A 26,177-nucleotide genomic window follows, 5' to 3' on the forward strand; every position below is an offset into this window, starting at 1 on the left:
CCCCCATAGTTATAATGTGCTAACTTATCAAATAAAAAAGTTGGCAAATTTCAGAAAAAAATGAGTTGATATACACTGCGAAAAATAAAAATTCAGATATTTGAAAAATAAAAAATACCAGCATAATCTTCATAAAATTCCAAGACTTTTTTAAAGAATAACATTTTTCGAAAACTCAAAAATAAAGCGTGAAAAAATTCCCGAAAAATTTGAATTTTTGCTAAAATTTGCTGTAACTTCACCGAATATTAACCGATTTTCAAAATTGAAACGACAATCGATAGAGACTTAAAAGTACTACTTTTTCATGTATAACAGGTTGCCTACCTTTAAGGATGCGATTCTAATTTTAAATAATTTCACTAATTATTGTTAAATTTGAAAAATAAAAAATACTACCTTAATCACAATAAAATTTTAAGACTTTTTTAAAGAATAACATTTTCAAGAAAACTCAAAAATAAACCCGTAAAACATTTCCGAAATTTCGGATTGGCTATAACTTTATCAAATATTAACCGATTTTCAAAATTCAAACGGCAATCAATAGACAAATAAATTTCCTATCTATCGAATGTCTTATAAATTGCATAACTCTAAAAATATAATTTAAAAAAACTCAAATAAATTTCTTATTTATACATGTATCTTTAAAATTTAAATGGCATTATGTTCTGTATATCCAAAAATCTTAGTTTTTATAGTCTTGATACTATAAAAACACTTATACACTTAAAACATACTTAAAATTACAAGTTCGGATATTGATAATGGAATCTTCTGCTAACTTCGTTCTCTATAGGAAACAATGACTTCTTAAGCTCTGTCCACTGATCATAATTCAAGCTGAGTAGACAGCCGTTAATATCAAAAACTACTTGAACTTCGGTTTGCACATTTTTCACAATTACATTGAAATTATTAGTAAGTATAAGTTTCTTTTGAGGATCCATTCTATTCACTCCATTTTTTACTTCTGACGACATATTTTTGTTCATTTTTGTTATCTTTGGATTCGCAAAACCGATCCTCATTTGAAATTTACATACAGAACTCAGCAGTTGGATAGTTATCTTTTAGACCAGTGTATTTGATTTTTATTCCATCTTTAACGATCTGGTCAATCATTTTATGTGTTAAGTGTTTTGTAAATCTAGGTGGAAGAAACACTTTAAACTCCTCACACTCAACTAAAATGCTCTTTCCAAACTTAGTTTTAATATTTTCCATTTTCACAATCTTATATTCCGTATTTAATTCTAATTCTCTTAATCCAATAACCTGTTTTTGTTCAAGACTTCCAAGTTTTTTTAAAAGTTCAATATGACTCGTCATCGTATTTAATATATTAAACTTTTTAAAACATCAGTTTCTAATAGCCTCGAGTTTTGTTAAGTAGGTCATGTAATAGAAAAATATCAACAACAGTATTCGGCTTTAAGAGGTATCAAAAATACCACTTCAGCCACGTACAATTATCATTAACGAGCCTGGTCTCTACTCATTCTTAACAAGCTCCAAAAAGCCTAAAGCAGAAACGTTTCAAGATTGGGGGTCCCTTAAACAGGGAGTCTAATTTCGTTTATGGAAAACTTCCATAAACATTACAAAAATACATGTAACTATCTAAAACTCTTCTACTACTTTCCCATTCTTAGGATCATATGTGAAGTTCTTTTGTCCAATTAAAATCGCATAGCATATAGTATCAGGAGCCACAGCTTCTGCAAAGTCTACTACAATCTTTATGTTTGTTCTCTCATTTACCGACATATTCTTCCTCTTACTACAATTAATCACATACATTGGTATGTTATCTATAAACTCTTTAGGATCATAGTACATTTCGGTATTGCCACATGTTATTCTCTTAAATGCAGTATAATCTTCGTACATCTTAAAATAATCCTTGTTAGCATTATCTAAGTTTCTTGATTCCTTTGGAAATACCTCATTCCTCCCATTCATAAGATAGATATCCTTTACCTTACAATGATCAAACCTACTTGCATCTGCTGTTTGTTTGCCACTTCTATCAGTTTGGAACATTACAACTACGAAATCAGGCATATCAAATTATCTAGAATTAAATTGAGTAGTAACATCAAACTCCAAGAAAGAACCTGCAACAGTCTTTTGAACACACTGATAAGTATGGAATGAAAACATGATTTTAGGTTCTTTAAGAATATTCAACTTTAACTTGTTTTCATAATTAGATTCCTATTCAACAATAGGCATTCTTATCTCCATACTTTTTATTGTTATTTTTCCATCATGAGGAGCTGCTGCACCTGCTCCTGATCCAGTCCATTTGTACAAGACATCGCTATTGTTGTTAGCTTTTGAAAATGTTATTCTCAATCCACCTTTCCACATAACCTCTTTATAATCACTTAAAAAGCCTGGAATTAATCTTAATGGATACAAAACGCTAAAGTCCTTTCTTAGACCAAGTTTATCATCTGTTTCAAATCCTGCTTGTTTTAGATATTGAACTTCTGGTTTGGAAATCTTTAATGTTCCGATAGCTGTAGATGTTATTCCTGGTAGCTCAATCTTATCTATGACAATTCCATGCTTTCTAACCTCAATTTGAGAAAAGAAGAATGGTAAGAAGTTATTTACAAGTTTTATAGTATCATTTGCACCAAATGTTCCTCCAACTGATGCACCAACAATTTCAAATGTCATATGACAATCTGCTTTGTGTGGATGTATGAAGCCATCCCCCAGATCGAAATCGAACTCAATATCTTTATTAGCTTCATTCAAATTATTAAATGTTCTTGTGTTAGCTTTAAAACTCTGTAACTCATAACTCTCAACACTATCCATTTATTATAATGAAAATCTTGAAACAACGCTTTTATGGGATATACCCATAAAAGAATCATACATAATAACATTCAAAAACTTATAGTCCCCATGCTAACTTAACCTTAGCATTCATAGCATTACCAAACCCAAAAGCAGCTAATCGTTCACCAATTGATGCGTCACTACTAAATGCTCTTTTCCATGCTTTAGTTTCTAGTTCCTTATCTGCAATATGTCTTGACTCTGTATCTTTATTGTCTCTGTAGTATATATCGTGTTCTTTATAAGCCTCATCTAATGGGTTAATACCTTCATCACCTCTTTCTAACCTTTCTTGAAGCTTCGTAAAAGGCCCACAAAATCTGAAGCCTGGTATATGTAACTCCGGTATTCCCTTCATGTTTAAAATCTTATTCATTAGTCCTTTACCAAGCTTCTCATCATTCCAGAATCGTGGTGGTAATGTATTTAAGATCTTAATCGAATACCCTATACCTTTTGGATCATTAGGAATAAATTATGAAAGCTTATTATTAATCATACTCACTATACCTACTTTCTCATTATAAAGGTTATTATTACCAGCCTTTTCTTCTCCATCTATAACTATTAACCGATCAATTAACTTTCTCACATCATCCATCCATATATACTCTTTAGGTATCTGTATATTGTTTAATTCCTTCACCAGTCCTTTTAGGTGTCATGTTCTTTTTAGGAGTTTGAGGTAAAGATGGTTTAATATAATTATCGCAAATAGGCTTGATAATATTAATGTACTTAGAGCCTCTACTAGATGCTACTTTTTTATCTCGATTATATTTTTGGAAGGCAGCATCTGATTCTATTATTATATCCTTGTACTGTTCAAAATCATCATCATAATAATCTTCAATGGTTTTATTAGTATTCGTCATTAACAATTCCCATAGACCTTCTGTTGCTTTATAAGTTTTACCATTAATTATCAAACCATCACCATTCACTTTAACTTCAGCATTTCCTATCTTATTTATTATTTTTCCATCTTCTTCTACAGTTCTTATTCCAAACACATTATCATTTCTTTTACTATAATATTTCGTTGCAATCTTACCAAATGATTGCGCTGTTGTTAAAAGGTCTACCCCTTCAACTTTATCTTTAATTTGTTTTCTCATTTGTTTTATTTCTCCCGTTATAGGCGTATCACTACTACTTGGGGAGCTATCATAAGTTATCTTTTTAGGTGTTTCTAGCAGACTAGGATCTATTGAAGCCGTCTTATGTACAAGTGGAACAAGTTCAGTTATTAGATTTTTATTTTGTTCTGCTACTTCTTTGATCTCACTTCCCAAGTTTTGAATAGCATCAATTACAGGTTGTTCTTGTGTTTTAAATTTATCGTATATACCTGCTCTTTCTTTCTTCCAAGATTTGAAGCCCTTTATCAAGAACTCCTTTAACTTAATATTCTTTCTCATCCATTTATTATATAGAAAACGAACAAACGTCAATAAACGCGTAAAACGTCAAAAAACGTGAAAAACGTCAATAAACGTGAAAAACTTCAAACATTAAAACGTCAAACATCAAAAAACATCAGACGTTTATAAAATGTTTATCTTGTTCCTATACTTACCATTGTTTACCTTCCTTGTCATATCAATTACTATAAAACCATAATCTTCTTGCCAACATTTTGAACATATCTCTTTAAATTTATCATAAGACATATCTTCTCCAACAAACTCATTATACACATGTTTAAGATTAGTATCATCTTGTCTGAATATGCATAGGAAGTTAGCGTTATCTCTTATAAGCTGTTTAGGTACTTTTGAATATGTCTGTGGAAGATAGAAACTGTCTAAATGTCTATGTCTACCTCTCGTAAAGTAATTTCTAACAGTATCTTGATTCTCTAAAATGTAATCGTCTAACACAACAACAGAGTATTTTTCACATTCATCAATAGGTACAATAGAATCATCACCTTTTAAGAACGTTGCTATTTGCTTCTTAAACTTTGGTTCTGCTTTTTCAAATCGATCTTTTAACTGCTCATACTTTGGCTGATTCATGCTTTTAGAATATATATAGAAGTAATTAGTGTTTAACCAACCTGGCTGTAATAAGAAGTTAAATAGCAAAAACGTCTTACCACACAAAGATGTATTTAACACTTAATAACATTAAATGGTGAAATGGATATTCGTTATCCATTTCACCATTTAATGTTATTATCATCTCTAACTTTTCCTTAAATGAGTTAATACAAGTGACAATAGCTTTATATTCGTCTTTTCTTTTGCTTATGTTTAACTTAGAAGACAACCCTGTTATTATAGCACTTCCAGTTGCAAGAGATGTTAATATTGAGTAAATTGTTACAGGTATAAAAATATTAATAAACCCAGTTGTTGCAGAAAGTATAACCGATAACGTAACCAAAGTGTAGTATGCGTATCTAACAATCCGTAGTTTTCTCTTTTCTTCCATAAGCTGTATTCTAACTTTTGAATGATGTCTTCTATTAGCTTGATTACTTTCTCTCTTGGAATATCTCTAGGTAAATCAAACTCGTTCATTTATTATATAATAAATGGCTAAGGTAATTAAGTTAACGAGTGATACTTCTGTTTTAAAGAAGAAACTCCATTATGAATTAAACACCAGTAACAGCAATTTAAGTATAAGACTAGTTGGGTTTTACCGTACATATCTAACACCAAACGTTACACATAATACGTGGTTTAACTATGGAGATGAACCTGTTTTTTATACCAAATTGTCAATACAGCTTAAACAGTCTTAATGATTATTTAAAATCTCGCTCCATAAACATAACGTTAAAAGAGGATCATATAACAAACAGAGTAAAACTAGAAACAGGTGATATTGATATCATAATAGGAAATTTAGGTACTTTCCTCGGGTTTAATGCTCCTGAAGTTTTAAAAAAGAACAAAACACATATTCGAAGTAAGTTACCAAAGTTTTACCCATTCGATACTATAAATGTTCACTGTAATATAGCAGATGGTATGTTCGTTAAGGATACAGAATACACACATAGAGAACCAGGAATTATAGCATCATTTAAAACAGATGCCGAGTTTAAACATAGTATTATTTATGAGCCTATTTATCCATTATTTTCCCCTATATCCAAAGACAAGTTTGACAATTTTGAGATAAGGATAACAGATAAGAATGATTCCTTAATTGATTTTGGTGGAGGAACAACAACTGTACTTTTACAAACTAAGATTTTCTCTTAAATAATAGGAAGTTGTGTTCTATTAAAGGTTGTATGTTTAGTGTTCCTTATAACGAACTAAAGGATTTAAATATTGATCATGTATTAACAAAGAAACAACTTAGTGATAAATCTAAGAAAATTAAAGAAGGTAAAGGAATGGATTTAAATTTAACTACTGCACAAATGAAAAAGATTAAGAAAGAGCATATGGGGGTTTTATTTTTACAATTCCAGCCATTTTAGCAGCTTTAGGAGCAGTCGGTTCATTAGCAGGTGGTGCAGCAGCGATTACTAAAACTGTACTGGACGCTAAGAAGAATAAACAAGAACTTGAAGAACAAAAAAGACACAATATGGCTATGGAAGAAAAGCAGGGAGCAGGTAAACCAAAGAAGTCAAAAAACTAAAACCATTGACCAACTTCGATATAGAGAGGTTGGTTAAAGAATTAAAGATAAAACGATTTAGAGATGTATTTATGAGTGATGAACTTCCACAAAAACCCTATATAAATGAGTGTGGTGTAGTTAACTTTGATAAATCAGAATACATTGGCACTCATAGGATATGCTATTGTAAAGATAACAACATAAAGTACGTGTTCAATTCTTATGGTGGTGTTCCTCCTAAACAACTAGTACAATATCTTGGTACCGAAAACTTATTTTACAATGACTAACGAATACAAGACTTTAGTTCAGTAATATGTGGTCATCTTTGTGCTAAGGTTTTAAATTTTCTAAATCAAGGGTATTCTTTTAGTAATGTTATGTATATGATTAAAAATGATTAAGTGCTTTTATGTTTTATATCCATAAAAGTTTTGCTTTAAGATAAATATGGAAGCTATACACAATAGATTTTTAGATTATTTTCAGAAGCATGAAAATGAAGTAGATCCACTAGATAGTTATAATTTTTATCAGTATTTTGAGTATGTTAGTAAGATAGACTTAAAAGATAAAAACAACGTACATGATGTTATTGATTTATGGAAAATGTTAATACCTAAATTTTTGTACACGGAAGAAGAGTTGGAAAAGTTACACCCAATAATTACCTTAAAGGATATGCTGTCAAATTATAGGATCGCACCATTAAAATGCAGGAATCGAGGTAGTAAGTCATTAACAAAAGGTGGGAGTACATACATTTGTGATGATTGTTCTGTAGGGAATGCTTTTGTTTACAATACTTGTGAAGGAATGAGAGCTGCTTGCGTAAGAAAACCATAGTATGATACTACAAAAAGATTTAAGTTACAGTTATCTCGTTTGCAGGCTTAGAGGATAGAATCATTCCTGAAGAGGTGCTCAAGGTGTTAAATGATGAATTTAGAGATATATCAAAAGATTTAATATCAACAAAAGATGTTTTAAAAGTACTAAAGAAAAACAAATACACAAAATATTATGATGGTGTCAATTTAATACACTATCACCTTACCGATCAAAAACCATTAAACTTACGACATATGGAAGAAACACTTATAAACGACTTCGAAAACTTATACGAAACCTTTAAAGAACTGTATCCAAAAAGAGTATTGTTTATTAACTTAAAATGTGTATTGTATTATCTATTGAAAAAGCATGATGTTCATGTTGATATTCATTTTAAACATTCAGCTAAACAAATAGAGATGTTAAAGAAATGTTTTGAAAAAATAGGATGGACAATTTCTGTATAATAAATGAGTATGGATATATTTGGTAATGTTAAAGATAGAAAAGGTGATGTTAATATTAGTGAAGAAAAATTAAATTGTTGGAGAATCTAAATGATGTTGTTAGCGTAAGTCAACTTAGATCAATAGAAGCTCAATTAGAGAACGATAGAAAACGATTTGAAGATGCATTAGAAACGTTACAAGACACATACATAAAGAAAGAAGATATTGAAAACATTAGGATGGATACTACCACATTGATTATGCAGAAAGAAACTATACCTTTATTATGTCGATTGAGAATTAAGAATGTTAAGGAGCCAATCTTTAAAATATTCAATCTTTCTAATGGTTACACATTTCTCTATAATGGGAAAATAATGCACATGGAATAAAGTTTTAATAAATACTTTTTAGACATATATTTAGGTGATACTTTGATTGAAAATATACCTTTTGGCTTTAAGAAGAATGATATAATAACGATTAAACCAAATAAAAATTCAGCTATGGAGGAAAGTCAATTTTTGTTTGTTATAATGTACATATAAAGAGAGCTTTCCTAAGGACGTTTGAAGGCGATGTATGGTTCAAAGGTAAAGATGTTACCACAATTTTAGAGTATTCACAACCCAGAAACGCCATACAAGATCATGTAGACAAAGAAGATAAGAAAAAAATTTCAGAAGTTAGGAGCGACAATTCACCGCCCCACGTTAATCCACAACCACATACAATCTTTATTAACGAGAGTGGGCTGTACTCTTTGGTTCTACGTTCAAAACTACCCAAAGCTAAAGAGTTTAAGAGATGGATAACAACCGAAGTACTACCATCAATCAGACCAACAGGCCAATACAAACTAGATCATCCCAACGACATGCTCCAGCTAGTGTCAAGTTTCAAGAACATGTTAACAATCCAATAAACAAGATGTTTTAACATTAGAACAGCTTGAATCAGTGAAAGAAGAGTTTATGAAAACGAATCAAGTGATGATGACGATAATGTTAAAAGTATTGTATTAGGTAGTGATAAATTTTAATTTTTTTGTTGATTTTCTATACAATAAATAATGATGATGTATTGTGTTAAGTGCAAGAAATCGACAGATACAGATAAAGAGACCATTAGAATTGAACAAACAAAGAATGGAAGATATCTAAGGAAAGGTATTTGTTCTGTATGTGGTGTTACTAAAACTCAATTCGTTAAAAAGCCCGATTGACTAGAAGAATGTAAAGGTGTTAGACAAGACATTATAGAAGAAATTCACAAACGATCTAGAAAAATCTTTGACAGATTAAGTGTAGTTATAAAAGGTATCGATGATCTTTGGCAAGCTGATCTTGTTGAAATGGATAGTGGAGTATTAAAAGGTGTTTCCAAATTAAATAAGATTATAAGTATCTGCTAACGATTATAGATGTGTTCTCGAAATATGCGTTTGCTATTCCTGTTAAAGATAGGAGTGGTGAGAATGCTACAGAAGTATTCGAATCCATATTAAGAACAAGAAAACCTAGTAACTTACAAACTGATCAAGGTAAAGAGTTTTACAATAAAGAATTTAAGAAGTTAATGGACAAAAATAAGATTAATCATTACTCAACCTATAGTGGTAAGAAAGCTTCTGCTGTTGAGAGATTTAATAGAACACTTAAACAAAACATGTGGAAAAGGTTCACAACACAAGGAAATTATAAATGGATAGAGATATTACCAACATTGGTTAGTGAGTATAATAATAAAGTGCATAGAACAATTGGTTTAAAGCCTATAGAAGTTAATAAGAAGAATGAGCGAACAATATTGGAGAAAGTGTACAAGAAAGAATATAAGCGTGTTAAACCCAAATACAAATTAGGTGATCATGTTCGTATAAGTAAGTCGAAAGGGTTATTTGAGAAAGGATATACACCTAATTGGTCAACAGAAGTATTTGTTATTAGTGAAGTTATTCCATCTAATCCGCCTACATATAGAATTAAAGATTTAGAAGAAGAGGATGTACCAGATAGATTTTACGAACTAGAACTATTAAAGACGAAACATAAAGATGAATACTAGGTGGAGAACGTGTTGATAAAGAAAGGTGATAAAGTATATGTTAAATGGCTAGGTTTTGATGATTCACATAATAGTTGGATAGATAAAAATAATGTTGTAGTGTAAATATAAATGTTGTCTTTTATGGTTATTATTCCATAAAAGAATAGCGAACCGTTACTCTCTGTGTTAGATGATTATGTAAGGGTGTAACGATTTCAAAAATGATTAAATAAACATTTTCTATATAATAAATATGAGTACTATGGATAATTCTCTTAGTTTAAATGATATTTGCTATGAACAGATGAAAGGTAATTATTGGTATGGTATTTTTGGTGATTTCAAGTTGATTATAGATAAGAGTACAGGATACTTTAACGCTACTAAGTTGTGTCAAGATGGTGGTAAGGAATTTAAGAACTGTATTAGAAATAAAGAATCAAAAGAACTAATAGATTATATTTCTAGGGCTCACATGCGAGCCGATCAAATCTTTAAAAAAATAACAGGTGGTAAAAGAGAAATATGGAATGAATTAAGAGGAACATATGTTTGTAAAGAATTGATTCTAGATATATCACGATGGTTATCTCCAGAGTTTTATCTTAAATGCAATAAAATAATTATTAACTACTTTACGCAAGATTTTATACATCTTCAAGAAAACAACAAAGAGCTTCAAACAAGAGTAGGAGGAATCGAACAATAAATGAACGATTTAAGAATAGAAAACACAAGACTTAGAGATATAGCAGCTGAACATACAGAAGATCCGGGGAAAGTACACAAACTAGTTATTATTAAAAAGAATCTCTCCCCTATTATAGGATACCTCAATGCTACTAAGTTGTGTCAAGATGGTGGGAAAAGGTTTGATCACCGGTTAGAAAATAAAGGATCAAAAAAGTTATTAGATTACTACAACAAACTTCGAAGTTCCTCGGATTCTAGGAACTTCAGAAACTCATCTTACACAGTAAAACTATCTGGTAACGAAATAAAGTTAAAAGTAAAGATTTTCTATATAATAAATATGGGTACTATGGATAGTTCTTTTAGTTTAAACGATATTTGCTATGAACAGATTAAAGACACTTATTGGTATGGTATTTTTGGTGATTTCAAATTGATTATAGATAAGAATACAGGATACTTTAACGCTACTAAGTTGTGTCAAGATGGTGGAAAAGAATTTAAACATTGGTTAGAAAATAAAGAATCGAAAGAACTCATAACATATATTTCCAGAGCCGGAATTCCGGCTGTAGAAATTATCAAAAAAGTAGCAGGAGGTAAAGGTGAAACATGGAACGAAATAAGAGGAACATATGTTTGTAAAGAATTAATTCTAGATATATCACGATGGTTATCTCCAGAATTTTATCTTAAATGTAATCAAATAATTATCAATTACTTCGTTAAAGACTTTCAATAGCTATACCTTACTAACAACATTCAACTTCAAACAAGACTACAAGAAATAGAACAACAAATGAATCAGTTACGTATAAACAATGAGAAACAAGAAAAGCAAATAAATCGTCTTAAAACAATCGCAGCACCATATACAGATGATGTTTCAAAAGATAATTATCTAATCATATATAAGAAGAACAAACATAATGATCCTTTCCCTTATTACGCAATCAGATGTCAAAAGAGAAGCCTATATAAGCCTCTTACTGAAGCAGAAGAAAAATATCCGAATCATGTAATAATATATGAAAAGTTTAGAGATCCTAACAGTATTAAGCTATTCAACCTAATGCAGCAAGAACTCGATATTCGTAAAGGTAAGGGTAATGAGTTTTGGACATCACTATCAGAAGAATAATTGATTAAAGAAATTCATTGTTTATATGATAGGTTATTATCTGATAATTAAGGTTAATATTAGATAATTAAAATTACGACTTTTATGATATAATAGTCATAAAATTTAATTAGTTAAACTTTAAACAAAACCATCTGTTGTAACATCGAATGCTAAATTCAATATACTACCTAAATCGGGATTATTATGGTATTTTCTTATTATAACTCTCCAATGTACATAATGTCTAAATATATATATAAAGTCTAAAGATAAGTCTTGATAAATTGAAATGTTATGCCAATAAACGTGGTCTTTGAACTCTGCAATAAATTCTTCTGTTAAATTTCGAAACAGCGAAATCATTTCCCAATCTACTTTTTCAACATAATCTCTTATAAGGTATTCTGATAATTGCTGAGTCCTACATAAGCTCCACCAATCAACTCTATCTGCATATTTTCGTATAAAGGCTTCAGAGAGTTTGCTTCCGTAAGATATAGCAACAAAATCACCTTTGTCTATAAACTCATTAATAAATTCTTCAGATAGGTTTTGATTTAACGATACTTCTTCCCAATCAACTCTATCTACAAATTCTCTTATAAAGTCTTCTGATAAGTCTTGGCTTGCTGAAATAATCTCCCAATCAACTTTATCAGCTAATTCTCTTATAAACTCTTCCGATAACTTTTTCCATAAACATATTTCACTCAAATTAACTTTCTGCAGATATTTACGTATGAAGTCTTCTGTAATGTGATCATAGTTATATTCCTCCTCATAATCATCATAACCTATAGACAACCATTGTTCATCAGTCAGCAAATCTAATATCTCATCTGACAAGTTCATAACGCTTGCATAGAGAATGTTTTGTATCAGAAATGAGTTGTTTTCTTTAGTGGCTTTCTTGAAAAAATGATCTAACATACCCATGGACACGCTAAAATTTATTTTGCCTTCATCATTATAGCCTCCAATATCTAAAAGTTTACATACACAATCAAATATAGGTTTGTAAGATAATATTTCCTTAGCACTAGTCATGTTTGTTTTTATTCTTAGATTTTTTTAAAATTTATCTCATTTTTGTTAGTTTTCTACATAATAAATATGGAAGCACATTTTGATTTATTACATGATAGACTTAAAGTAATTCATCATGATCTTAAACTCTTAGCAACACTACTAGAGAAGCAAATACTGTTAAAGGAAAAAGAATTATTAATAATGCAACAAAAAACATCTGATTTGAGTAGTGATGATGAATATAAATATGGTAGTGATGATTATGATGATGATGATGATGTTTAAGTTTACCAAAATGATTTAATTTTAATATGTGTATATGTGACTTTGATGGGTTATTCTCATCAAAGTCATGTTCTAATACAACGCGTAATATGTAGACAATGGCAGGAGTGTACAATGTTAAGCGCTGTATTAGGATATATGGAAGTAAAAATATTACAAAAATGAACAGAAATAATCCGACGAAGAAAAAATTGAGTATAATAAGATTTTCTATATAATAAATGAGTAATCATAATAGATTTACCGTAATAGAGTTAAGGCGACAATGTAAAGAGAGGGGAATCAGAAGATATTCCCGATTAAGAAAAGCAGACCTGATAGACTTTCTTAAACAGCATTAAGATGAGCAAAGCAGAAGACAGATTAGAAATATATTCCCATTTAAGCAAGAAATAATTGAAGAATCGAAACCAGCACGTATACCAATTAAGATAGAATTAGAAGAAACAGCACTCAAGAAGCGTTTACAAACCATTAAAGTTGAAAACACAGGAGGATATAAAGACCCAATAAAATTTTTAGATACAAGTGGAAGTGAAGTTACCAAAATCAAAGAGGAATTAAAATTTCACCCTGTTAAAGTAAATCTCGTTTTCATTTGTGACTATATTAAAGATAAAGAAATACAAGAGCGCAATTTTAAAACATCAAACGAGAGAATATTAGAATCAACTGACTTAAATGAATATATATCTTATGCAAAACAAAAACTTCGTAGACAAATGGAAGAATTTGAAGGTAGAGGATCAGGATGGACATTGCATCAAATTAAATATTTACAAATCAGATTAAACAAGTATGTACCATTAAGAGCTTCTTCCTATATTGAACTTCCTAAACCAATTAAGGATAAAAAAAGCAGTGATTAATATTAAAAATAAAGACAATAAATGTTTCTTGTATTCTATTGCAAGCTATTTAAAACCTATAGACAGATGTTTTCAGTATCAAAGACCTTCACATTATAAACAGCTTGTTAATGAGTTGCAAAAGAAGTATTGTGATAACATTGAATTTCCTGTACAATTAAAAGATATTCCAAAATTTGAAAGAAGAAGTAATATTTCTATCAATGTTTACAGCTATGACAAGAACTATAATGTATATCCACTTCAAATCACAAAAAATAAGCAGGAAACTCATATCAATTTATTATATGTAAAAGATGAAAAAAACAGTCATTTTGTTGGATAAAAGACTTATCACGATTAATAAGAAGTCAAGTGACAAAACATACTGAGAAGTTATACTTTTGTGATAGATGTTTAACAAGACACTTTCGAAATGAGAAGTAATTACAGAACCATTAGCTATATTGTAAAGAACATGAGGCTGTTAGAATAGAACTTCCAAAACCATACGACAATCAAATAGAGTTTCAAAACTATAATCGTTCATTAAGAGTTCCATTTGTCATATTTGCCGAATTTGAATGTACCTTATGTAAGTTAAAAATAGAGCATAATTATAGTAAAACAGTAAAATATCACAAGCATGAACCAATGAGTTTTTGTTACTATGTCAAATATTCAAATGGGAACTATAAGGCCCCTGGTAGTTATATAGGTCCAGATGCTGCGAAATTATTTATTGAAATGTTGCAAAGAGAAGCAATAGAAATTATGGAAATATATAACAGGGTAGTTGATATGACCGCTCTTAGTGAGGAGAAAATACAAGCTTATAACAGTTCAGATATTTGTCATATATGTGGGAAATACTTGAATGACTTACCACCAGCTGTTGAGAAAAAAATAAATATATTAAAGGGGAAAATACAGTTCTACAAGAATAAAGATAATATGAGTGAAAAAATAAAACAATGGAAGCATGACTTAAAAAATTGTTTGTATAAGATAAATAAAAATAAAGCAAAAGTAAGAGATCGTGATCATTTAACTGGAAAATTTAGAGGTGCAGCTCACAGTTATTGCAATTTAAACTATAAAAATCCCAACTTTGTTCCTGTATTTCTTCACAACTTAACTGGTTATGATACTCATTTGTTTATTAAGGAGTTAGCTTATGATACAGAGAAAATTAAACTGATCGCAAATAACGAAGAAAGATACATAACATATGAAAAATATGTAAAAGCAGGACCAAAAAAAGATGGAATAAATTTAAGATTTGTTGATTCATTTAGATTTATGCCAAAGAGTTTAGCAGAGTTAACGAGTAATTTAAAACCAGAACAATTTCGAGAAACATTAGTTTTTCTCGATTGATAAACATGATTTAGTTAATACTAAAGGTGATTATCCATTTGAGTTCGTTGATTCATTTGAAAAATTAGAAGAACCCGTTCCACTATCTGCAGACAAATTTACGAACAGATTAACAGGAGACAAAATGAGTCCTGAACTTCATAAGCTTCATGTGCGAGTTTGTAAAGAATTCGATCTGAAGTTAGTGAGGGACTTAACTGAACATTATAACAAAACAGATGTTCTCCAATTAACAGATATATTTGAAAACTTTAGAGATGTGTGTTTAAAGGCATATGGATTAGATCCTGCTTGGTATTATACAGCACCAGGCCTATCGTGGGATGCAATGATAAAGATGACTAAAATTAACTTAGAAATGTTGACTGATTATGATAAAATACTAATGTTAGAAAAGGGTATACGAGGGGGAATCTCACCATGTAGTAAAAGATATGTAATAGCTAACTTCAAATATATGCAAGATTATAATAAGGATGAGTGTTCAACATACCCAGCATATTTAGACGCAAACAATTTATATGGATGGGCTATGAGTCAATACATGCCTTATAAAGACTTTAAGTGGATTAAACGTTACATAGATATAATGAACATTCCAGATGATTCGGAAACTGGCTACATATTAGAAGTAGATTTAGAATATCCGAGATATTTACACAACAAACACTCTGATTTACCATTAGCTCCAGAAAACATGTGACCACCAGAATCTAAACAATCAAAATTATTAACGAAACTTTATAATAAGGAAAGATATGTAATTCACTATAGGAACTTAAAACTGTATATGTCACTTGGAATGAGATTAAAGAAAGTGCATAGAATATTAGACTTCAAACAATCAGACTGGTTAAAGAAATACATTGATTTAAATACAAATATGAGAACGCAAGCTAAAAACAAGTTTGAAGAAGATTTTTATAAGCTCATGAATAACTCGGTATTCGGAAAAACAATGGAAAATATTCGAAAGAGGCAACCCATACAATTAGAATGTGGTCCTGAAAGAGTAGAAAAATTAATTGCAAAACCTAATTTTGATTACAGAACAATATTTACAGAGAATTTATGTGCTATATATATATATATATGAAAAAAGAGCGATTAACATTTAATAAGCCAATATATGTTGGTATAAGTGTACTAGAACTATCAAAGCTATTAATGTATGATTTTCACTATAACACGATGAAGCCGAAATATGGAAACAATATAGATTTATGTTATATGGATACCGATAGCTTTATATATGAGATTGAGACTGAAGACTTTTACAAAGATATAGCAGAAATAGTTGATCAGTTTGACACGAGTGAATACAAGGAAAATAATATATATGGACTACCACTAATAAACAAAAAAAGTCATAGGTAAGATGAAAGATGATAATAAAGGTAAGATAATGACGGAGTTTATTGGATTGAGATCAAAGATGTATGCTTATAGAGTAGAAAATAAAGAAGAGAAAAAGGTTAAAGGAGTAACTAAAGCTGTAATATCAAAGGAGTTGCAGTTTGATGATTATAAAGAAAGCTTATTTAAAAATGTTAAAACGTATAAAGACATAAACCTCATTAGAAGTTATGAGCACGATATATATAGCATAACCGTTCATAAGCTAGCATTAGATTCATCAGATGATAAAATATGTATATTACGGGATGAAGTAAATACATTAGCTTGGGGTCATTATGGAATAGAGTAAAAGTGTAATTATAAGTAGTGTAGTATAGTGTAATTTTAGATGTAGGTTTTTAGATGTAAGTTTTTATGATTTTTGAACGTCATTAAAGCCTATTCAATCTCACTTTGGGTTATCCCTCTGTGTTAAAGTCAGTGGCGGCTTCATAATTTTTTTGGTAGTAGGGGTGGAAGGGGAAAAGTGTCCTAGAACCTACATATGTACCCTACTATATAAATATGTTTATTTCTCTAGAAAGCATAATGCTATTCTTATGAAACTTACAGGGCTTACTAAATATAAATGAAGCTAACATACAATATAATTAGTGCATTTATATACCTAAGGCTACAGGTATGAAAATTGTAAAATAAAAATTGAGGTTAAATTTCCCGAAAGTCACGGGACAACTGAGGATGATGGAGAAAACACATTACAAATTCGAATTCTAAGTGAAACGTTCTATTAGAATCAGGTATTTTTTTTCCGTGTCCCAGATAATTTTTTTGTCGACTAGAGTATTAGGTACCACTTTCAATCTCAGCAACCATTATTCAAACCGGTTAACGTTGATCGCTAAACAGCCAAAACTGTAATACATAGCTGTAGCCCCACTCTCTTTCTTACTTTCTAGGTTAAGTATCAAAAAACGTTAAAACACGATACACTGGTTTAACATTTGAAATGAGAAGTCGAAATAACAACTTTCATATCTCGAATTTTGAGCAATCGTGAGATATATACATAATTACAATAATCATATTCCCCATCCCTTTTTTTAATTCTACGTCAAATATTAAAAATAATCACATCAGTATATTATTTAGTACAAACGAAATTTTTACCTGCTCATTTCTGCACAAACGATGTATACACGATCGCGACAATTTGTGGTTAAATCGAACATGGTGGGGCTAGCACTTAGACAGTTCCCCTTTCTTTTCCTTCTGTCAACGCACGTGAAAGCATAGAAACAAATTTTCGCCTGCGCATTACTTTATAATTGATGTACAACTAATTGAGATAATTTTCCTTTGAATCGGACATGTTGAGGTGCTACCAATTAGGCAGCCTATATTTTGATATCGTTTCGGGGCGCTCTAATTCTGTACAAACGAAAATTTCGCCTGCTAATTTCTGCACAAAGACGTACAAACAAGTGCACCAGTTTGAGGTTGAATTCGACATGGTGGGAGGGATACCATTTAGGCAGCACCCTACTTTGTTTTTGTTCTGGCGGCACCCCTAATTGTGTACAAACGAAAATTTCGCCTGCACATTCTTGTACAAACGCTGTAGGAACTATTGCGAAAATTTGTGATTGAATTGGACATGGTGGGAGTTACCACTTAAACACTCCCCCACTTTGTTTTCCTTCTGGCGGCGCCCCTAATTGTATACAAACAAAAATTTCGCCTTCACATTGTTGAACAAACGATGTAGGAACGATTGCGACAATTTGTGATTGCATTGGACATGGTTGAGGGGGCTAGCGTTTAGACAACCCACACTTTGTTTTCGTTCTGGAGGCGCCAATAATTATTACAAACGAAAATTTCGCGTGCACATTTCTGTACAAAAGGTGTACAAACGATTGCGGCAATTTGTGATTGAATTAGACATGGTGGAAGGGCTACCATTCGGACAGACCCACATTGTTCTCGTTCTAGCGGCAAACCTAATTGTGGACACACGAAAATTTCGCCTACACATTTCTGTTCAAACGATATACAAACGATTCCGAGAATTTGTGATTTAATTGGACATGGTGGGGGCTACCATTTAGACAGCCACCACATTTTTTTCATACTGGCGGCGCCCTAATTGTTTACAAACGAAAATTTGGCCTGCACATTTCTAAAAGAAAATTATGTAAAACGATTGCGACAATTTGCGATTGAATTGGACATGGTGGGAGTTACCACTTAAACACTCCCCCACTTTGTTTTCCTTCTGGCGGCGCCCCTAATTGTATACAAACGAAAATTTCGCCTTCACATTGTTGAACAAACGATGTAGGAACGATTGCGACAATTTGTGATTGCATTGGACATGGTTGAGGGGCTACCGTTTAGACAACCCACACTTTGTTTTCGTTCTGGAGGCGCAAATAATTATTACAAACGAAAATTTCGCTTGCACATTTCTGCACAAAAGGTGTACAAACGATTGCGGCAATTTGTGATTGAATTAGACATGGTGGAGGGGCTACCATTCAGACAACCCCCACTTTGTTCTCGTTCTGGTGGCGCCCCTAATTGTGTACAAACGAAACTTTCGCCTGCACATTTCTGTATAACGATGTAAAAACGTTTACGACTATTTGTGATTAAATTGGACATGGTGGGAGAGTACCACTTAGCGAGCCCCCAACTTCTTGTCGTTTTGGCGGCGCCCTTAATTGTGTACAAAGTAAAATTTCGTCTGCACGTTCTTGTACAAACGATGTAGAAACGATTGCGACAATTTGTGATTGAATTGGACAAGGTGGACGTTCTACCATTCAGACAACCCCCACTTTTTTCTAGTTCTTGCGGCGCCTCTAAGTATGTAGAAACGAAAATTTCGTCTTCACATTCTTGTACAAACAATGTAAAACGATTGCGACAATTTGTGATTGAATTTGACATGGTGGGGGGCTACCATTCAGACAAACCCCACTTTGTTCTAGTTTTGCGGCGCCTCTAATTATATAGACACGAAACTTTCGTCTGCACATTCTTGTACAAACGATGTAAAACGATTGCGACAATTTGTGATTGAATTTGACATGGTGGGGGGCTACCATTCAGACAGCCCAACTTTGTTTTCGTTCTGTCGGCGCCCGTAATTGTGTAAAAACAAAAATTTGGCTTGTGCATTTCTGTACAAACGATGTACAAACGATTGCGATGATTTGTGATTTAATTTTTCGCGGTTGAGGCTACAAGTTAGAGAGCTCTCCACATTGTTTTTGTTCTGGCGGCGCCCCTAATTATGTACAAACGAAAATTTCGCTTGCACATTTCTGGAAAAACGATTGAGACCATTTCCGGTTTAGTCTGAAAAGATGGGGGGCGGGATGTCTAAATGTATGTCTGCTTTTCACTTGTAGTATAATGAAATTCTTCTACGAGAAAATTTGTAATCAACACTGTCAGTAGCTATGTCCCCGACTAAGATACATTTACAATTACAGCTTTATTTTCGCATTGTTTTTGAACAGCTAACCAATTTCAAACTGTATTATAATTCAAAGTACTTATGATATTTCTTTCGTAAACAAGAATATGTAGTCAACTTCTTAAATACTTTGCACCGCAGGAACCCGTCCAGCGCGTGCAACAAACAAAAACAACATGTTTGGCATCACACAAATGACAAAGGACAAAAAAGGAAAGCAAAAGCAGCACAGCAGGGCTTATCGCAGTCAGAGCTGACAACATAGTTTCGGCCGTCACATACGCCAATAGACCTATAAGCGGTATACAAGAGTTATACAGTTACAATATACGTTGTGCCGCAATAGCGCTACCGGCGGAATGTGCACGAACTACAGATGAATATGCTTCTTAGAAGTATCAGTCACTGTTGCACCCTTTTTAGATTTTACACGTGGTTTTTTTCTCCCACTTTTTGACCTTGACAAGCAGAAGTACCAGGCTTTCCGAGTTCACAAGCATAAACTGTTAGTGTAGAGATTACATTTTCAGTTCTTCGAATGACTCTGCGCGCGAAGAATGAGGGTGATGATTGGGCAACCGTATACGGGAGCCAGAAACACCCGGTAGTGGTTTTAAATGTAAAATACAAATATAGAGCCTTGACAGTGCCATGAGAATTATATATATATATATATATATATATATATATATATATATATATATATATATATATATATATATATATTAGTGCACTGCAGGGGCGGGCTTGGGGAGTTCAGTTCTGCTGTTCTCTTAGCCCACGCCGGATTAGGCGCGCCTACGCTTCAGGGTGGGACGGACTCAGGCAATTATTTGCAGTTCTTTAATAATTATTGACTTTAGTTAAATTGTAGTTGCAATAAAACCAACGATGGGTGAAAGTTTTTTTAAAAAAATGCAACTTTTACAGTTGGTATTGCTCAGCGGCTCCACTTTTGCTATATAGATAATTAATTGTTCACCCTAGTTTCGGTCACGGGCTGAGCTTGGCGGGTTGGCTCCACTATTAATTTGTTCCGGGCCGGGCTTAGCTTGTTCTGGGCCGGGTCTAGTTACATTCGAGTCAAATTAGGCTTGGGTCGAAAAATTTGGCTCCTGCAGGTGTCTAATGTATATATGTACAATATATATATATATATATATATATATATATATATATATATATATATATATATATATATAGGGTGTTCGTGTGCACTGTCTACAGTTTTTGGGAATTGAATCTACTCATTGAAACATGAAAAAAGTTTATGAACATGTGGTCCAAAGCAGGGATGCCACATTTAGTAATTTCGTATTAGATTTAGTGATTTGCTATTGAATTAGTGATCTAGTATGTACTTCGGGTGTTTCTGTACACTCTAGTGATTTTCTTTTCTTTCCCTCCGACTGAATGAAACCTCTGCTATGTAACGACCTTTGGTAAGCAGCGGCTATCTTTGGTACGCTACTTTCTTTTGTTAGCAGATATGGGATGGGGTAAAATTCTAGTTTCTTTTAGGAAAGTGAAGAAATATTATCCGGTACATTTAAGTTTTGTCACACACACAGTCACAGTCTAAACATGCTCCATCCTCTAATTTTATCCGTAAAACAATTTCGAATTTCAGGACAAAAATTTCCAGTAACTATTTCATATGAAGTTCTAAACTCTTATACTTTCTTTATGTCTGTGAGGTCACATTAAACTAAGAAAGTAAGAAACAATGCCATTAGGTTTTGTTCTAGGGGTAAAATCTAAGTGTGAAGGTGCTGAATTGGGACTTTAATTCCGTCTCGTGTGCACAAATAACAAGTAATCGCAATTTTTATTTATTTTAGTTCTTGGGGGGGGAAGTAGTAATTGCCCCACCTGATCTAACTTTGGACTTTGACCCCAACCTTTATGACGTCATAGGTCAAAGATCAATGACCTTGGCCCGGAGTCAATGACCTTGGCCCGGATTCAATGACCCAGGGGTACATAGAGCAACCCCCTCTAAATTTTGGCAGTGGTACCATGGCCCATACCCTAAATTTTGGCAGGGGTACATAGGACCACCCCTCTTAAATTTTGGAAATTGCCAAATCTAAAAATTTGGTATGGTAGCCTAGGACCACAATATGTACCTCTATCAGTATTGGGGGTCTATGTCGTTCCCTTTTATGGGTAAGAAATTGCCAAAAATTCAAATTTCGGAGGTTTTTGACGTAATTTCTTCCCTTGGATGAGGTCCTATCACCTTATATGTTTATATGAGCGTATACAGGAGTCTATTACCTTTCATAAGACATTGGTATGTTGGTGCACCCCTTTAAAAATTTGGGAGGCGTACCTTGGCCCACCCCTTCAATTTTAGAAATTGTCCAATATAAACATTTGCTTTAATAGTACAGAAGCCTAGTATGTATTACTATAAATTTGGGTGGTCCACATCGTTCCCTTTCATGGCTAGAATATTCCCAAATTCTAGTACAACCCAAGTTCTAGTGTTTGGTTTTTTGACCTAATTTATCGCCATTGATGAGGTGTTATTATCCTATATGGTTATATGGGCGTATACAGGGGTCCATTTCCTATTATATGACATGGGTACATGATGTATCCCTTTAAATTTTGGAAGGGGTACCATGGCCAACCCCCTTAAAGTTTGGAAATTTTCCAATTTAAGCATTCGGTATCATAGTACATGCCTCAACATGTATCGTGATAAATTTGGGTGGTCCATCTTGTTTTCTTTGATGGGTAAAAATTGCTAAAATATAAACATGAGCAATATGTTGTACCACGTGTTTGGTTTTTGGCCCAATTTCTCCCCTTTGATGAGGTCCTATTACCTTATATGGTTAAATGGTCATGTATATGGGTTCATTTCCTATCATAAGACATGGGTATATTGATGCACCCTTCAAAAAATTGGAAGGGGGATCTTGGCTCATCTACTATGTTTTAGAAATTGTTTAATATAAGCATTTGGTATCATAGTACAGGACTTCAATATGTATCACTATAAATTTGGATGGTCCACCTCGTTCCCTTTCATGGGTAAAGAACTTCCAAAAATCAAATTTCGGAGGTTATTGACCCTATTTAGCACGATATATGGGTATGCACAGAGGTTTATTACCTTCATAAGTTTATGTTCCCTTTTAAATTTGGGAATTATCAAATAACAAAATTCGGTAAACATTTTCTAGGACCCAATGTAGATGTTGGTGTTCCTCTTGTGGCCAAATATTCAAAATTTAAAGGTTATTGACCTATTTTTTAATACGCCTTTATTATTGAATAAGTACAGGATTTATTACTTTTTCGTAAGACACAGATGTATTTGTGTACCAATCTTAAATTTTGGGAGGGCTACATTTCTTATTGTCATAACAATAATTGGTAATGGTTCTTAAAATTGGATAGTATCTCATTTAGGATTTAGGATTTAGATTTCTGGGCTTTCGGCATCTACGGCCATTTAGCCCTTCCCGATTTGAGGGATGACGTCCCTCGGCGAGCACACAATCCGGGGAAAGGGAAGGAAGAAAGGATTGGGAAAGGAAGGAAGCGGCCTGGGACCTATAAGTTAGGTACCACCCCGGCATTTGCCTGGTGTGAATGAGGAAAACCTCATTCAGGGTGGCTGGCCTGAAAAAGCTGTTACACTTTTTCGACCGAGTGACCCCACCGGGAATCGAACCCGGGACCGCTCGCACCAAAGGCGAGAGCGTTAGCGACTACGCTACGCGGGGCCAGGATAGTATCTCATTCATTGGGTAAATCATTGTCAAATATTAGTATGATCACGTAATCAGTTATTGACCTATGATGGGATTAGGAGTCCAGGACATTGGTACATTGAAACTTTGTAGGATAATTTGAGAATTGTCAAATGAAATTGCGTCATTGGTTTTGATTATTCCAGCCTATGGACCAAATATAAACGTAAGCAATACGATGTACCACGTGATTGACCTTGATGAGGTATTGTACAGGGATTCATTTCCTTTGTTGTGGTACTTCTTAAGTTTGAGTGCACACTTGCAGAAAACAGTTGGTTCTACTCAGGTAAACAATAGATGTACATTATTGCCCTTATTGAACATAAAATGATATGATTAATTCTAAGACTTAGGTATATCGAGAGAAGTATTCTTTAAATTTGGGAATTGTGATAAACAGAACTTTAACGTAAGGCGCGAAATTTGAAACAATACTCTGAACTTTAGCTCATAGTCACAGCTCATAGTGTAAGATGATTGGTTGTGTTTGATTTGAAATTGAGCTTTAAAAATCTGATCGCTAACCTTATTGAATCTTATGACTCATAGTCTTAAGGGAATACATGCTACAACACAGAATTTTAGTCACAAGGCGATGTAATCTGACACTAGCAAAGTTATTCTTGATGCAATTTGCTTGGTTGATCACTATCTTTCGTGCAATTTAATTGGCTGATCACTATCTTTCGTGCAATCTGATTAGTTGATGAGTTTCAAATCTTTGATGCATTCAGTTTTGTTTTAACATTTAAAAAGTTTTTGAAATTTTTGTTTCATACCTTTGTTTGACATTTTTTCGTTTGATATTTTGTTTAAAAGTTTTGTTTCGAATTTTTTGTTTCAATATTTTTAGTTTCAAACTTTGGTTTGAATTTTTTTCGTTTGAAACTTTTAGTTTGAAAATTTTTGTTTCGAAATTTTTGTTTGAAATTTTTCGTTTCCAAATGTTTGTTTGAAAAATTTTTCTTTGAATTTTTTTTGTAAATTTTTTCGTTTCAATATTTTGTTTGAATTTTTTTCTTTTGAAATTTTTTGTTTCAAATATTTACGTTTGAAAACTGATTTTCTTTTTAAATTTTCGTTTAAAAAATTTTCGAATTTTTGTCTTTTAAAAATTTTTGTTTGAACACTTTTGTTTTGAAATTTTTGTTTGAAATTTTTCGTTTCCAATTTATTGTTTCGAAATTTTTGTTTGTAAACTTTTGTTTCAAAGTTTGGTTTGACTTTTTTAAGTTTGTGCACTCATTAGTAAAGAACCGGAACTGTTAAAACAAAAACCTTTGACAACAATGTTTTTTCATTATGCAATAGTACACGTCAGAACACGGGGTTGTACTTGAAATGAAAAAACACAAATCATTGAAATTGATCATTCTATTACTCTACAATGGTTAATTACATAAATCCATACCACATAGAGAATCTAGATATTGCCGATACAATGTATTTTGAACTTCTTGCACTAGTTTACCTTTAGCGTATAATTTTAATTCGAGTTGAAGTCTTTTAAGGTCTATTGCAATATCACTTGGTGGAAATTCAATGTCCATTTGATCACAAATAAACTGTTTATTAATACAGGTATGCGCCCACGAACGTTGTTGACCACCATCACAACATCTAGATACATGTTGTACAATATGCATGACACATTTTTCAAAATAGTACTTTTTCAGGAATATACTTGTTTTGTTGCACACTTCCACTGCATGTTTAACACACTGGAATACGTTGATGAATTTTTTCATTCCGTTTGCGTTAGATACACCATATTGCGAGGGACATGGAATGTACTCTTTTTACGTAACAGCAGCATCTTCTCTTCGAGGACTGTACGCAGCAGCACTTCGTGATTTGAGGCCAATGATTTGACTATGGTCACATTTAGCTCATCATGAAAATAATCATTCATTTGGTCGATTCGTAAACATAATATTTTCCATTCTTCACAGGTCAGTTGTATACCAAATTGTTCTGCTTTGCCCAATCGAATCACATGTTCAAACGTTGTAGCACTGATACCAAACATCACACGTTTTGTTTGAAATATATTTATTGGATAATAGCTTGCGAAAAGGAATTCTTTATCGTTAGAAGTACACATCCTTCCTGTTGAAAGGCACTTGCTCAAATGATTTCATGGGATGACACTGTATTTGCTGATTTCATAGAGCTATTTCGAACGTCATTGGAAAGGAATGTGCTGACGTTTGAATTCATGATTTCATCACAGTTGCTGACGTCATGCTGACCAACCAAATTCATAGATCGCATTCAGCATACAGCTATATCTGACGTCAAAGTAATGTGCTGATATTTGAATTCATGATTTCATCAAAATTGCTGACGAAACCGGCTGTGTATTAAATTCAAATTGATGACTTCGACCCAAGGATCCTTCGTAACATAAAGATA

General features: G+C 32.4%; 1 non-coding gene across 1 annotated transcript; it reads right to left on the reverse strand.

Moving 5' to 3' along the window:
- Positions 1-23,659: 23,659 nt before the first annotated feature.
- Positions 23,660-23,734, reverse strand: TRNAQ-UUG (transfer RNA glutamine (anticodon UUG)). Its single transcript has one exon. It is a non-coding gene; the product is annotated as a tRNA-Gln (tRNA).
- Positions 23,735-26,177: the final 2,443 nt, after the last annotated feature.

The sequence above is a fragment of the Thermobia domestica genome, chromosome 9 (genome assembly GCF_964235325.1).
Source record: "Thermobia domestica chromosome 9, izTheDome1.hap1.1, whole genome shotgun sequence".
Lineage (NCBI taxonomy): Eukaryota > Metazoa > Arthropoda > Insecta > Zygentoma > Lepismatidae > Thermobia > Thermobia domestica.